The following is a 15,479-nucleotide window of genomic DNA, read 5'->3' on the forward strand; positions in this document are numbered from 1 at the left end:
GGCAACCCACTCCAGTATTCTTGCCTGGAGAATCCCACAGACAGAGGAGCCTGGTGGGAGCGTTCCCTGGTGGCTCAGACGGTAAAGCGTCTGCCTGCAATGCGGGAAACCCGGGTTCGATTCCTGGGTTGGGAAGATCCCCTGGAGAAGGAAATGGCAATCCACTCCAGCACTCTTGCCTGGAAAATCCCTGGATGGAGGAGCCTTATAGGCTACAGCCCATGGGGTAGCAAAGAGTCGGACACGACTGAGCGACTTCACTACTTAGTTAAGGGATGTGGACAATAATTGCCTCCCTCTCTGTGGGTCCAGGGCATTATTCATTTGGTCAACAAATATTTATTGAGCATCTACTATATAACAGATGTTATTCAGGATACTAAGGATCCACCCTGAATAAGATAGACAGAAATCTCTGCCATGATAACTCTCTGCCCTGGGAACTCCATGGAGTGTAACAGGGCACACTTTTTAAAAATTGGTGAACTGCCTTTTAAAGCTGAGGATAATGGTTGTATATACCACACTCCCATCTAATAAAGGTCACTGATGTTATATAAAATCCTCAGGAATTAATGTTAGTTACATATAGGAACTGTGTTTTTTGTTTGTACTCTATCATGCAGTTTGGGTACATAGTAAATCCTCAGTAAATATTGATCAAATTAATAATTTATGAATCAGTGTGTCAAACATAATTAAAGTTGGTTTGCTTATCAATAATTGGGACTCCTTCCTGGAATTCAGGAAGGGAAATAAAAGCTAACTGCCTTTTCTGCTCAGACATTTGTTTGTGTGAAGAGGACGAATCTAATCAGATAGTCTTGTCAGGAGTCCCCTCCAAGCCTGAGTTTTCTTCTTGTGGGCACAGAATGCTACACTCAAGTTCAAGAGACATTCATATCATGGTGCTATAAATGCCCCCTGGAAAGGAAGGAGTCAGGTCAACTCTGCACTGTTCAGACATTCTCTGGCGAGGAGAGAGAATTGGCTTATTAATCTCAGCAGCAAAAGAAACAGTTCTTTGCAGAGAATTGTGTGATTTGGGGAATGCATTAAGGTATGTGCTGTCCCAGAGCAAGACAGAGGCTTGATGTATGTGGTATTCAGAGACTCAGAAACTGGAAAAAGCAGAGATTAGATCAAGTTCTTTTCACCTATTTGATTTGTGTCTGATGCCTACATTTTGACAGATAATTAGCAGGTCATATACAGTACCTGGAAGGCATTGAAATATTACAATTTATGAGTACCTGGCTCCGGGTGGCAGACTGTACGCTAAGAGTCGAAAGTCATCCTGAAGTTGGATTGCCAGATCTCTGACACTTGCAAAAAATGATCATAGAAAATGTTTGAATTTGCTTTAAGGCAGGACCTAATAAACACATGTGCATTGTGGGAACTGAAGCAATAAATCTGTTATTTTTGCTAAGGACTAGCAGACTCTCTGAGAGCAGAATGGGATGCGAGGGAGGGTTTGCTGAATTAGAAGGGGTGGGATAAAATATGAAAATGTCAGTGAAAGAAAGAGTAATAAATCAGAGCTGGATTTTGGAGAGGAGTGGTTTTTGGCCTCTGGAAGGGTCTAATAGAGCTGGCTAGTGATTTGATGATCAAGGTTTCCCTTATAGAACAGAGAGACCCAGTGAGGATTCATTTCGGGTCAGTTCCATGTCAGATTTCCCCTGACTCTGCTGCATTCTTGGATAATTAATCATCAGCTTCTATGTAGAAATGGCAAGGAGAGAGGGGCTTAGAGTGAGTGAGTCCCAGAATTGGATTTCAGGCCTGGAGCTTGTGCTGCACACCCTTTACTCCATACCCAGCCAGTTGAGGGGGCCAGACCCTGGCCATGTGGGCCCAGTTAAACCCTGAGGCTCTGCCACTTAATTGTACTGATACTTGGGCAACAAGGTTCACCAAGGTTCACCTCTTGGTTCAACAAGGAAAGGGAAATGTTCTCACCTGAATAGAAACCTACAGATAGTAGTTAGGCAAGCAGACTTTCTTCAGATCAAGTGAGTTTTGAAAATCCTGTATTTAAACTTGTAGGAATGTGTGTTGACTCTAGGCCACCTTGCATCTTTCCCCATGGCTATTTCACAGACATCTCACATGCGCCATGTCAAACATTGTACGCCCAATGGACTGTCAGTGACATTCCGCATCCCATTGGACTGCAAGCTCCAGGATAGTCATTGTGTTGACTTTGTGTTGGCTTTTTGGCCACACTGTGCAGCATACAGGATCTTAGTTCCCCAAGAAGGGATGGGCCCAAGCCCTATGTAGTGGGAGTGTGGAGTCTTAACCACTGAACCACCAGGAAAGACCTTTGTGTTGGCTTTCTTCATCACAATGCCCTCAGTGCCTGGCAGGGTGGCAGGCATATTACATTCTTGAACGAAGGACTGCCTTGTCTTTCTATCTCTAGTTTCTCCTTTTATCCAAGATCTCCACATGCAATGACCAGAACTGATTCACCCAATCCCATGCATACATAAATATCTTAAATGCATACTTAAATATCTTAATATCTTGCATACTTAAATGGCTCCCATTGCCATTTAATGGGAGGAAATATATGACGCCTCTCCTGAGTCGTTATATATTCATGATATGAACTCAGCCCACCTTTATGACCTCATCTTCTATTGCTCCCCTAAACCCTTCTCTGGCTCCAACTCAGTAGAAACAGCCCAGTCTTTCCAGGCAGGCCATGCTTTCAATTCTTCTGTCCTTTCTGTGCTCATCCTTCAGGCTGGAGGCCAGTCTGGGAGGAACAAAAAGATACATTTCCAAAGGGCTCCAAAAACTCCCTGAGAGTTTTTCAGTGCGGTTAACATCAAAATCATGTTCCTGTCTATATTTCTCAGAGGAGATGGTCATGCAGGCCAGCTCCTGCATTCTCACAGAAACAGGTTGTTGGGAAATGCGTCTGTTGAGAGAAAAATATTCATTTGTTTGACTAGGTCTGCCAAGATCACCTTTAAAGGTAAATGACATTTTCACTGGTAGGGGGGAAAAAAGCAACCGACATACAACTGACTGACCAGAGTCACTATGCTGAAAGATCCACACTTGGGGGAAGATTGCACTGTGATGCCTTTCATCAGGTTTTATGTTCCAAGAAACAATCTTGGAACCAGATGGAGTTCTCTCTCTCTCTTTAAAAAAAAAAAATTTTTTTTAAATTTATTTACTTATTTGGCTACCTCAGATCTTCATTGCAGAAGCTTGTGAGATCTTCTTTTGTGGTGGGAGGGCTCTTTTCTCTCTAGTTATGGAACTCAGGCTCCAGAGCACATGGGCTTAGTTGCCCCACAGTATGTGGGATCTTAGTTCCCTGTCCAGGGGTTGAACCCTTGTCCCCAACATTGGAAGGCAGATTCTTAACCACTGAACCACCATGGGAGTTCCTGGAGTTCTGTCTCTTAAGGAGGGACATATATTGAGGTGACGAGCATAGAACTACAGTAGTAAACAAAAGGGCTGGGAGAGATTCTCCAGGAAGATGAGAGGCCCAAACTCTAATTCAAATCCTAGTCTTTTGCCCTGTGATCCACCTTGACTCGAGCTCAAGTCCATGGACATTCTTCAGGAACATCCAGGGCTGCAGAGTTTCTCTTGCCTATGATACCAAACAACCTACCTTCCAATTTCTAGTCCAGCCTCTCCCAGCAACAGAAGAAGACGACCAGAATAATATTTTTCCTCCCCATGCCACCTACTTCCTCCTCCTTTCCTCTCCCTGCTCCACTCAAGAACTTATTTCTAGTTTACTAAATTCCTGGGTTGAGCCTCAGGCAGAGCTACATCCTTTCCTCAAGCAAAGAGTGTCTTTGCCCAGTGCTTTTGTACCCATTGTCTTGCCAGCACGATGAGAAATTCATTTTGTCCCTATTTCAATTTAGGGGTCCTTCTAAATTCTAAGAAGAGGAATTCTGTGGGTCTGTAGTAGAAAACCTGAGCCCCCCAAAGAAGTGAAGTTATTAACATAGGAGTCAGTGGCCAAATTCTGGGGGAATGTTGGACTCTGTCATCACAGACAGCTTATTTTTCTCAGGTTCCGAGTGACTTGGTCCTGTCTGTGTCTTACCCGGGAAAGTGAATTTTGCCTTTGCCAATTTCTCAGTGTGGTACATAACCCCTCCTGTAACTGGCCCTTTATCTCTCTCTATCTCCCTTGGGCCACTGAATATCAGTGAGAAACGTCTAATGATGACTCCTCTTTTGACGAGGCGAGTCCCCACGGGTATCCAGCAGGTGAAGAGGAGGTCGTGGCCGCAGCAGCCTCACTGTCTAGGCAGTATTTCCCTTTGAAGGTGTGGAAGCCCCAGCTCACCAGCCTGCCTTTGCTTGACAAATGATGGGGATAATGAAAGTGAAGGTGCAGCAAGGAATGGCCGGGACAGTCTGGGCACGTCTCTCATCACCACCTGTTTGGTGAGCCTGTGTGGATTCTCTGCCTTTGAAGGGCTGGCAGGCTGTGTGAACTGGGCCTGGGCAGCGAACACCCAAATCCTGAAGCAAAGCAAGGCTGGAAGACAGATGAAGGGAAGGCTTTCAAACAATATTGCTCCCTCTAATTAGTGCAGCCCAAGAGCTCCCCGAGGAGCTTCAGGTGACCCCAGCCCTGCGAGGCTCAGGTATTTCTCAGAACCGACAGGGGCTGGAAACCTTTTCACTTTGCTCAGACTGGTCTGGGAATCTTGAAAGAATCCGTTTCTTTTCGACCCACGATGCTGAGTGTGCGCGTGGGAGTGGGGGAGGGGTGGGAAATTGTCTAAGCCATTCGTTTCCATTGTTCTTTTGATTCTGACATATTCCACACACAGAAAAGTCCGCATTCCTAGGCCCTTCTGTTTAAGACTCTGCTGGGACACCCAGGCTGCCCTGTGCATGACCTCTTCTGATCCTGCCCTTAAAGTGTCTGCTTCTCCACCTTTACTCTTGCATCACATGGAGGAGAAATCGTAATAATGCTTACTGTGGGCCAAGACCTTTATCATGCCCAGCGCTTTGGAAGGCAGGAATTATCATCACAATAATACAGAAAAGAAAACAGAGGTCCAGAGGCTGGAAATGCTCCAAGGCCCCACAGCAGGTTTCTCAGAGTCAGGATTGGCACTCAGGCTTGTCTGGCTCTAAGCCGCTACACCATCCTGCCTCCCTTGGGGAAGGGGTGGTTGATATGGTGTGTTGGTACAAAGCAGCCTCCCGAAATCAACTTTGTCTAAAAGACAGAAGCCTCAGGACCTAAGCGCACATTTCACAGTGGACCTGTGAAACCCCAGGACTGGCAGACTGGCAGGGATGTGCTGGATCAGAAGTCAGATGGGTCGGATCCTCACTGGACTGTACAATTCCTGACCACAGGAACCTAAGAAAATCCCCTCACCTTTCTGGGCAGATCTTTTCCGTGCCTGAGAATGGAGCAAATATTACCTGACCGTTCTACTTTTTGAGCTGGTTTTGAAGGAGCTTTGTGGACTGAAAAGCACTTTAGAAATTTAGGGCCTTCTGGAGGAGACGTTTTCAAAAAAGAGCTGTGATTACAGGAGTACTTAGGCAGATTTTATTTTCTCATGATAGGTTGCTGATGTGCTTTTTGGATATGATGAAACCTTCAGAGTCTCACCTCTAGAGACCTAGTCCAAGGACTTCCTGGCAGTCCAGTGGTTAAGACTTTACCTCCCAGTACAGGGGGTATGGGCTGGATCCCTGGCTGGGGAGGTAAGATCCCACAGGCCTCATGACCAAAACACTAAAACAGAAAACAGAAACAAGCAAACAAACAAAAAACAGAAACAATATTATAATAAATTCAATAAAGACTTTAAAAATGGTCCACATCAAAAAAAAAAAAAAAAAAGTCTTAAAAAAAAGACAGTCCAGTAAGATCCTAGGCTTCTTTATGCCTGAGTTATAACAAATAAATGAACACCAATCCTCTTTACTTGATAAGAAATATAACTTCTTTCAAAGTCCTCTCATGCTGGGTATCCTGGCTCAAGTGCTTCCCAGTCTGATTAGATAAAAAAAATTTAGTATGACCTTCTTTTGTGTTGTTTATTGGCCAATATGTTTCATGCCTCATTTGCCCTCAAATTCACATTTTTATTCATCAGAGTATTTGCTCTGCTGTGTGTGTGTGTGTGTGTGTGCGCGCTCCCTGCACAGTTACAGAAAACCTTTGCACTTTAAACAGTAGCCAGATGATAGGATATTTATTTTCTATTTTGCCAAGCTATATGCTTTCTACAGATGGTTTTGAAACTAAAAGAGCAAAGGAAAAACAATTAAGAATTTTGTTTCAAATGAGCACCCTCTGACATGCGTAAGATGGCAAGGGTCAGTTTCGACTCTGTTCAGATCTTTTAATTGCATGCAGCCTGAATCAGGGGTGGCCATCTCTGACCTGGAGTCTCAGACCCATTACGTGGCACTCTGATGGGTGCCGTCTGCCAGTCCCCATCCTTCATGTGAGTCTGTAATTCCATCCTGCCCTCCCAGCAGGCAAGGGGGCTGGAGCCAGGTTGGTTTCCTTGTAATTAATGAGCAGCAAGAGCACGTAATTATGAAATTCCCAGGGAGGACTCCCCCCACCTTATGCAAGTGGAGAGTTCTTTTCTTCTCCTCTTGCCAATTCCTGTACCTTCAGTCACATCTCGTGAGGTTTGGGAATGTTATCATTTTTATTGGGAATCTTTTTCATAGACTTTATTTTAAACTGTCATGAATAGTTTAAAATTTTAACTTCAGGAGTAGATCATTCAGTTAATCACACTCCTCTTTTCTGATTTATTCCTTTATTCCCCACTCTGATTCCACTGCATGCCTTCAGAGGTAACTATGCCAGTATGTTTATACTGTGTGTGTATGTGTGTGTGTGTGTTGTCTGTCTGTCTGCATGTTCTGTAAATAGCCATGAGCTTTCATCATTGATTTTCCTCTATCGTGACTCTCTTGGGAGTTTTCAGTTCACTTTTGACATATTTTTGTTCAATGGTGAGTCACATGCGTGTATACACAGGTTTGCCATTTTCACCTGGAGATGTGGCCAAAGTTTTTCTGACTCAGTGAGTCTTTGACACAGATCTCCTGAGAACTCACCCACCTGAATAAAATCTTAAGCCTTGAGAGGCCCTTGCTGTGATTGTCCCTTCACTGAGGAAGATAGGACTGATGCCAGGATGTGATGGAATGGGGATGTGAAGGGAACCCAAGTGTGACACTGGGTCAGTCACTAAGCATGAGCCATGAGCACTTTATATAACCCACTCAGAGCCTCAGCTTTCTAACCTATAAGATGGACTTAGTACATGCATTATAGCACTAAGTTGAAGTAAAATGAAATAATGTATTGATGAGTACCAAGTTTAACACCTGGCATATAAAAGGTATCCAGTAGGTGTTTGGTTGAATCAGAATATCTTCCTTTGGAGTGACTGGACGTTTCCTGCTGAATTCAGTTACTAATGGAAGAGCCCCTTAGCTGGGAGGACACTAAAATATGATTCTTGCAAGAGGTTCATTTGATTTGCCTCAAAAGGAAGGTACAGGGAGCAGTCATGGCCCTTTCCAGAGCTAGCTAACAGAGGCAGGTTGTGGAGAAGAAAGCAGAAGCAACATTAAGATATCTATGGCTTTACATATGTGTGTGTGCAAGTGTATGTGTGTTCTTAGTCATCTCCACCTGTAGCCTGCCAGTCTCCTCTGACCACTGGATCTTCCAGGCAAGAATACTGAAGCAGGTTGCCATTTTCTACTCCAAAGGATCTTACCGATTCAGGGGTCAAACCCTCATCTCCTGTGTCTCCTGCATTGGCAGATTCTTTACCCTGCGCCACCTGGGAAGCCTTTACGTGTGTATATGTGTGTACATATGTATGTATGTGTGTGTGTGTGTGTGTGTGTGTAGTTTTTCTATTACTAAACTATGGACCATCTCTGGGAGCTTTCAATCCAAGGCCTAACTATTGATATGAACCTTGGTTTCCTTGCTAGTCAGTAAGTGGAGGCAGTTGGCATGTCTCAGTGGGGCAGTATGGTGCTTCACTGTCTACGACAGACCCAGGACTGCAGGACTACAGCGTTCCTAGTCCCTGGTACACCAGTCTCTTTCCTCTTCCATGTGCCCCTTGGTGGAAAGGCCCAGATCTTTGAGATGCATTCTGCTGCTGGCTTTCAGTGAGTCTGTGATACTCACCTAGAGTAGGAGAGCATTTTCATATTGGTAGGAATAAATGGTGATTTCATGAGTCGCCTTCCACATCCCCTTCACGAGAGGGGTCAGACTGGTGAAAGACGACACGGGCTGGTAGAACAGCGCCCAGAGCAGCCCACATTCTCTCTGAGCCCAGCTTCATCTTCTGCATTTGAGAGAGAAGCACCTCCCGCACACCATTCTTGAGGGACCAAACTATGGTGACCTTCACTAAGGCAAAATCACAGTGCCTGACTCTTACTGTGTTCAGGATACATTTTAAAAGGATGATTGTTTTAGTGGTAATCAGGATCCCAGTCTGATGGCTTTTTGGAAAATAGCGCATATATCTACGTGCATCATAGAGGATGTTGGCTTCTCTGAGTGACACTGAAAATGGTCTCAGTCTCACTCCTTGCCTTTGACCGTGGCCTTGCATGCTTCAGTGCTGAAGGTCCTCGACTTAATGACAGCCCCAGACTTCTAGGGTGGGTGAGAAGTTGCTTGTGTGTAAGCTGCAAAAAGAAAAGGGAATGGAATGAGGTTGGGGGAGCTATTTAGAGAGTTAGTTTGCCAACTCCCAGGAACCTTTCTGTATGTCTTTGCTAGATCAAATGCAAAATAAAGTTGTTAAATGGAACAGGAAAAGGTCCTCGTTGTTTTCATGCTGAAGTCCGTGATATTTACCTTCAGATTTGGATAAACGGAAGGCCATTTCCTCAGCTGCTAATTGGGGTAGTGCTGGAGGGACAGCGAGCAGCAGCCTTTGACATTTACAGAATTAGGCCAGATGCTTTTAGCACATTAAAATCAGACTTTGGATGTATTTTTATGTATGTAAATATCCCTTTCCCCTCTACTTTTGTTCCTTGTATGGATATAGTTGCATTGTGCTCTGAACATGATCACACTGATAAGCAATATTTATTTTAAATTAGGAAATATTTATTTTGCTTTGAATTCATTTCCCCGATACTTTCAGATGTAGTGAAGTTGCATACTGTAATGATGAAGAAGGCCCAGGAAGGGGATTTAACCCAATACACAAGATATAATACATAAGCTAGTTATAAAGTTGGAAAATAAAATGATTATCTGTGAACTTACCACCCAACCCAAGGACTAGAAAGTTACCAGTAACTTGCATTTATGTAATCCCCCATCCTCCCATCCCTTTGCCTCTTCCCTGTCATCATTACCTCCTCAATTGAAATATTCATTTGAGTAAGACTGTGTTTTCTATTACTGCCTTGAAAGGGAAACTTCCCACTTGCCAGGGTTTGTATCTCCAGGTACAACTTTCACCTAGGACAAGGGCAGTCATCACGAAAACTTCAGGATACTCAAGAACCTATCATGTGAGGGGTGGATCTTCTCCTTCTAGTTCATCCATTCTAATAAATAATGTTAAGGTAGATCTTTTCACAATGGTGGGGACATATTGGCTTCCTGTCACCTTCCTGGGGCCAGACAGCACCTGAACATCCCAGCTTAGGTCTTAGCATCTCCAGGGGTGACAGACTGAGATGAAACATTGACTAAGCAGCTTTTAGATGGCTTTCTAATTGCTTCTGGCTTGACACTTTGGAAAATTAAAAAATAAAAAGTGTCTGTTCAGGTTGAATGTTTCCCATCTTGCCGAATGATCATGTTTCTGTCTGACTTCCAGTCCCAGCAGGCTTGGATCGAAAGTGTTCTGGGGCACCTGGGGCCGGAGTCTGCCCTGCCTCCTGACTATGGCAGGGACTTCCCAGGGGCCCTCCGTGGACTCTGGGACCTGGGCACTGGTCTCCCTCCGAGCTTTTTCCTTTAGGGGAACGATGAGGTATGTCATTTAATCAACTTGGGCTGCTAGCCTGGGGTTGTTAAGAAGCAGGTGTTGATCATGGGAGTAATTACTTAGGGCTGCATACCCCATATGATTTACAGTCTGAGATCTAAAGAAAAAATGCATTCTCACATGTCACACCTCCTTCTTCCTTCCCCCTGCCCCAAATGTGCTGCCTGTAATGAATGCACCGCCAGCACCTCACCTGCCGTGAGGTGTTCTCCGGCTGCCGCTGCTGTGCCATCTCTCTAGAGATATATGCATGTCGTGGGCTCTGAGTACTAAATCCACACAAAGGGCCATCCCCGCCCTTCCCCAGCTCGCATTTTATAATGCTCAGTCTGAAATGACCTTTAAAAAGCCAGATAATATTTTATTTACCTTTTTTCTCCCATTTACTGTTAAATGTTAATGAAGGTAAGAGATTCAAATTCCTGCTAATAAAACACTTTAATTGACTCAAGTGTAACCATAACTGTAAATTGGCTACTTTGTACGAAGGACCTTAGTGCTTTCCTGCCCCTGACTCTGCCGGCTGTGCAGTTTTGGAAGTTGGCAGAAACATTTTCTTTGTTCTCCTGCGGGCCACATGTGCATCCCAAGGCCTGCTCCTCTAAGACAGGCAGCCAGGAGTGACTGCGCATCTCTCCTCACAGCAGAATTAACTTCCCTTCACGCCTCCTATGGTCTCTTTATTGAAATTCTTCAGATTCAAGGTCCATTTTAAGCACTGCCTCCTCCAGGAAGCCCGATAGGATCCCTCCTTCCAGCTCATCTGCGTCCAGGTGGTCACAGTATTTGGAGACTTTGCTTGTGATCCTATTTCTTTTGTCTTCTGTTAGTAACTCCTGCCACTGTTATCTTCTTACTCAGATTAGAAACCCTAGATGTATTGGTTAAATTACATTAACTGATTTGAGTGAGAGGGAAAAATAATAGATTTCATTGGCCTCTGCCGTACCAATTCTGTAGGGCATTCTTAAAAATATTCATGAAATGATCTTTGTCTGGATTCCTTAAGTACAACCACTAAATTTGTAATAACTTTCTGCTGTAGAGAGTTTCAAAAAAGAAGAAAGTGGCATAATCTATACCTCTGTAATAAAAAAAAAAAAGCAAGAGGGAGCCTCTCTGCGATTTTTAAAAATTTTCTTTATTTCTTTAGCTATACCAGCACATGGGATCTTGGCTGAGTCATCGGGACCTTTAGCTGCAGTGTGTAGGCTCTTAATTGCAGCATATGTGATCTCAGTTCCCTGACCAAGGATTGAACCCACGTCCCCAGCATTGGGAGCATGGAGTCTTAACCACTGGACCACAGGGAAGTCCCCTTTATGTGACCTTACTGAGGGTGAGATGGGGTGGTTTGAGAAAATGACTGGACCTGGGTTCTCTTTCTCTGACATCAGGCTTAGCTACTCCAGTGCTCAGTGGATCTCGGATGGGCCCTGGGCCTCCCCACATGTCATCTGAACTGTAATGGGTAGGTCGTCCATCCTTCTCCGACTCCAGGGAGCGGCTGGGTTTGTTTGGTAAGTGGTCAGCTCCTGGACAGCAGCATCTATTATCAGTGAGCTCTGGGCTGCTGGTGGCTTCAGCCAATGACAGTTATCACAAAGAACCAGAAAGAGCAAAAAGACTGGCAGTGACCACTTAGGTATTGTGTGATCTTGAATGAGTTATCTCACCTCTCTGTGCTTCAGTTTCCCCCCCTGTAAGAAGGGGATCATTTCAAGATCTACTTCCTACAGTTATTTTGACTATTAAGTGATTTAAGCACAAAGGATTTAAGTAGAAAGCTCTTAGAATAATGTCTGGAACACAAAAGGTAGTAAATTTAAGCAAAAGAATGGTAAGAAAGAAACAAAAGTGGTATGCTCCTTCTCCTTTTCATAAAAAGAGTCCTGGACTTTGGAGAAGATATTCCATGCTTGTAACTCATCAACTTCCCTCCCCACTCCCTGCACAGTTGCTCCCTGTGAACCCTTCCACTCTAGGCCCATATCAAGAACCACTTCTCTGACAAAGCCTCTCCTGATGCCCCACTTTCTCACTCCCCCCACATTTCTGCAGTGTTTTGACCATCATGGGGACTTTTTCTAAATATGGCCTGAAACTGCCTTCTGGTTTCTGGGGGTCTCTTTCCAATCTCTTTAAAAGTGTGTTTCAACTAGGTTCTCATGAAATATGTCAATTTTAGAGCTAAACAAAGATGTTCTGCTGAGACAGAATAATATCCTTTGAATATTACTCAGCCAAAAAAAAAAGAGTGAAATAATTCCATGTGTAGCAACATGGATGGATCCCTGGGGATTGTCCTACTACGTGAAGTAAGTCACTTAGTATGTGAGAACGTGAATAACAGAGAAAGATAAATAACGTATCACTTATATGTGGAATCTAAAAAAAAAAAAAGTGGTGTAAATGAACTTATTTACAAAACAGAAATAGACTTACAGACATAGAAAACAAACATGGTTACCAACAAGGAAAGCATAGAGCTAAGGAGTAGATCAGGAGTTTGGGATTAGCAGATACAAACTGGAGAAGGCTATGGCAACCCACTCCAGCGTTCTTGCCTGGAGAATCCCAGGGACGGGGGAGCCTGGTGGGCTGCTGGCTATGGGGTCGCACAGAGTCGGACACGACCGAAGTGACTTAGCAGCAGCAGATACAAACTGCTATACATAAAATCGATAAACAACAAGGTCCTGCTGTATAGCACAGGGTACTGTGCTCAGTATCTTGTGAACACTATAATGGAAAAGAAGCTGAAAAAACGTAACATGTGTGTGCATACCAGATTCACGTTGGTTTACACCAGAAACTAACACAGAATTGTAAATCAACTATATTTCCATTTTAAAAGATAAAATGTCCAGTACTTAAAAAAAAAGGAAAATAATATCCTTTGTTTTTCCATTCGGTGGATGGTATTTTCTCAATTTGGGGGTTTTCTCCCATAAGAATTTTGCTTATTCTGTCAGCACCTACCTCCGCTTAATCATCTACAACTGTGTCCCTCCACCTCCAGCTCACCAAGGGGAATTGACAACCGCTGAACTCATCTGGGGAACATTAGCAACTATCACTGCTTGGGTTCCACTCCTCACCAATTAAAACAAATTTCTGGGGCTAGGGCCTAGCCATCTGCAGAGTTTAAAAAGTCCCCCAGGTGATTCTAATATACAGCTAGGGCGGATTCCTGAGATCAGCAACAATCTTATGTAAGAGAAAGTAGATCAAAGAGTAAATGTATAGTAGGTGTTTCCATGGAAAATTTTGGAAATAGATCATCTAGCTTTGTTTCATAGTTTAATAAATTAATATGTGCTCATGGCTCTACATTTACATAGAAAACACAGAACAGTCGTATTTGAGGCTTGTTTCATGACTATATTCCTTTGGGCTTTGATGTTTCATAGCATGCTCTGGAGTTCTACCTGCAGAAATTGCTGGATTTAAGCAAATATGTCAGCTGACCAACACTTAAGACAGCAAAGCTTTTACAATCATGCTGCTGCTGCTAAGTCACTTCAGTCGTGTCCGACTCTGTGCGACCCCATAGACAGCAGCCCACCAGGCTCCCCCATCCCTGGGATTCTCCAGGCAAGAACACTGGAGTGGGTTGCCATTTCCTTCTCCAATGCACTAAAGTGAAAAGTGAAAGTGAAGTCGCTCAGTTGTGTCCGACTCTTAGCGACCCCCATGGACTGCAGCCTACCAGGCTCCTCCATCCATGGGATTTTCCAGGCAAAGTACTGGAGTGGGGTGCCATTGACTCCTCTTAATTTTGGCCTCATTACTTTTGTTCAGTTGTTGTCACTGCTGAGGTCTCTCTTTGCTTTTACAGCCTGTTTATCAGTGTAGCCTGTTGGCCACAAGAGGGACAAGGAAAAAGAATGGCTTAGTACAAACACTTCCCCACTGCTGGAGAAAAGTAGAAAACACATCTCTCCAAGTTAGGAGGCGCAGCATCCTTTTTACACACGCAGGATAAACAAACGGCAGTCACTAGGATCTTTGTCACAAATGATGGTAAGGAAAACTTTTTTTTTTACCTACAAAGAAATTTGGAAGTCCAGAATATGCCCCAATTTGAAGCATTATTCAAATCATAAGGTCTCTGCTTAGTCTGCAGGGCTCAACAGTTGTCCTGGGGCCGGACGCACTTGAGTGTGGTCACCGATTCCTGTGTGATGGTTGGGTCTGTTTGGAAAAGACAAGAAAAGTCATTGGCTTATTGAAATAAATGTACATTTAGGGTCGAACTCCTTTTATTAGGAATTTAAAGAAAATTTGGTTAGCCCATTCATACTTTTTCATATTTGCAGAGGATTTGTGATAGCTCTAGGTGAACACTTCAATACTTGGAAACTCCCCTGCTGGTCCAGTGGTTAAGAATCCACCTTTCAATGCAAGGGTTACAGATTCAATCCTTGATCGGAGAACTAAGATCCCACATGTCTCAAGGTCAACAAACAGAACATAAACAACAGAAGCAATATTGTAACAAATTCAATAAAGACTTTAAAAATGGTCCACATCAAAGAAAAAAAAATTTTTTTAAGTCAGTATTTAAACATTTTGTGCCTTCCAATGAATAAGGATTTATCTGTGGCTTCCAAATAAATGCTTTTATTTCTTAGAAGTGAAATTCCTTCTGTCCAGCACTCAGCATTTGCTCATTCTTGTTCAAACAAGGAGACAGGCAGCTGATCATTAATCCAGAAATATCTATGGCCCATTCATTTTGCTAACCCAGGGCTCAGAATCCTAGCTTTTCATCTCATAAAGCTATGGAAAAGTATGTATGTGCTTTATTGCAGAATCCTGGTAGGGAGAAAGACCTCGACTGGGAGGATGGTGGCGGGTGGTCAACGCAGGTGCCATCGCTTGTGTGCTTGTTTCCTCAGTACCTCACAATGCTTTAGTGCCTGTGTGAGGGAAAACCACCCTCAGGGAGGCGAGGAAGCCAGGCCTGGGAATGCTATTGTGCGGTTTTATCTGCCTTCAATCTCCGCCTTACTACCTGTAGCTTCAACACGACAGGAACAAACCCTATAAAATTAGCTTCGTGGAATGAGGCAGGAAGAAAAATGTCAAGAAGCCAGCCCATCCCCTTTCCCTTCTCCATCTGGGTTAATATACTCCCACTTCAGGAGGTCTTAGCCCTCTAGACAAAATGCTCCAGGGCTCTTATTGGTTTAATAAACAGACCAAACTCTTGAGGACAAAAGAAGACAAACCTGGCTGCTGAAAATTATGTGACTTGGGCTCTTAAAAGGCTTGTGTTGGGCTAGGCGAATACAGCGTCCTGAATTGAATAAATTCACTGTGCCCCCACCCACCCTCCTGTCTACACAGCTCTCAGGGCCTGTGTGACCAAGTGTTTATTGTCGGCAGCAACCCCAGGCATGTAGGGTTGACCAGTGTCTCGTTAGG

General features: G+C 43.9%; 2 long non-coding RNA genes across 26 annotated transcripts in view; one reads left to right on the forward strand and one right to left on the reverse strand.

Annotated features, from left to right (window-relative positions):
• Positions 1 to 15,479, forward strand: part of LOC129621379 (uncharacterized) — a 454,544-nt gene that overhangs the window by 270,300 nt on the left and 168,765 nt on the right. For 5 of the 25 annotated variants that reach the window (XR_008699277.1, XR_008699272.1, XR_008699278.1 and 2 more), the window contains exon 9: positions 13,888 to 14,072. The exons of 18 other annotated variants lie outside the window; for them this stretch is intronic. This is a non-coding gene — a long non-coding RNA (uncharacterized LOC129621379). 2 more of the 25 variants (XR_008699279.1, XR_008699280.1) reach the window with 2 other exon arrangements.
• Positions 7,884 to 14,481, reverse strand: LOC129621384 (uncharacterized). Its single transcript, XR_008699320.1, has 3 exons — positions 14,353 to 14,481; positions 14,096 to 14,243; positions 7,884 to 8,721 (listed from the first exon to the last, which is right to left on the reverse strand). It is a non-coding gene; the product is annotated as an uncharacterized LOC129621384 (long non-coding RNA).

Source organism: Bubalus kerabau, chromosome 10 (assembly GCF_029407905.1).
Source record: "Bubalus kerabau isolate K-KA32 ecotype Philippines breed swamp buffalo chromosome 10, PCC_UOA_SB_1v2, whole genome shotgun sequence".
In the NCBI taxonomy this organism is placed as follows: domain Eukaryota; kingdom Metazoa; phylum Chordata; class Mammalia; order Artiodactyla; family Bovidae; genus Bubalus; species Bubalus kerabau.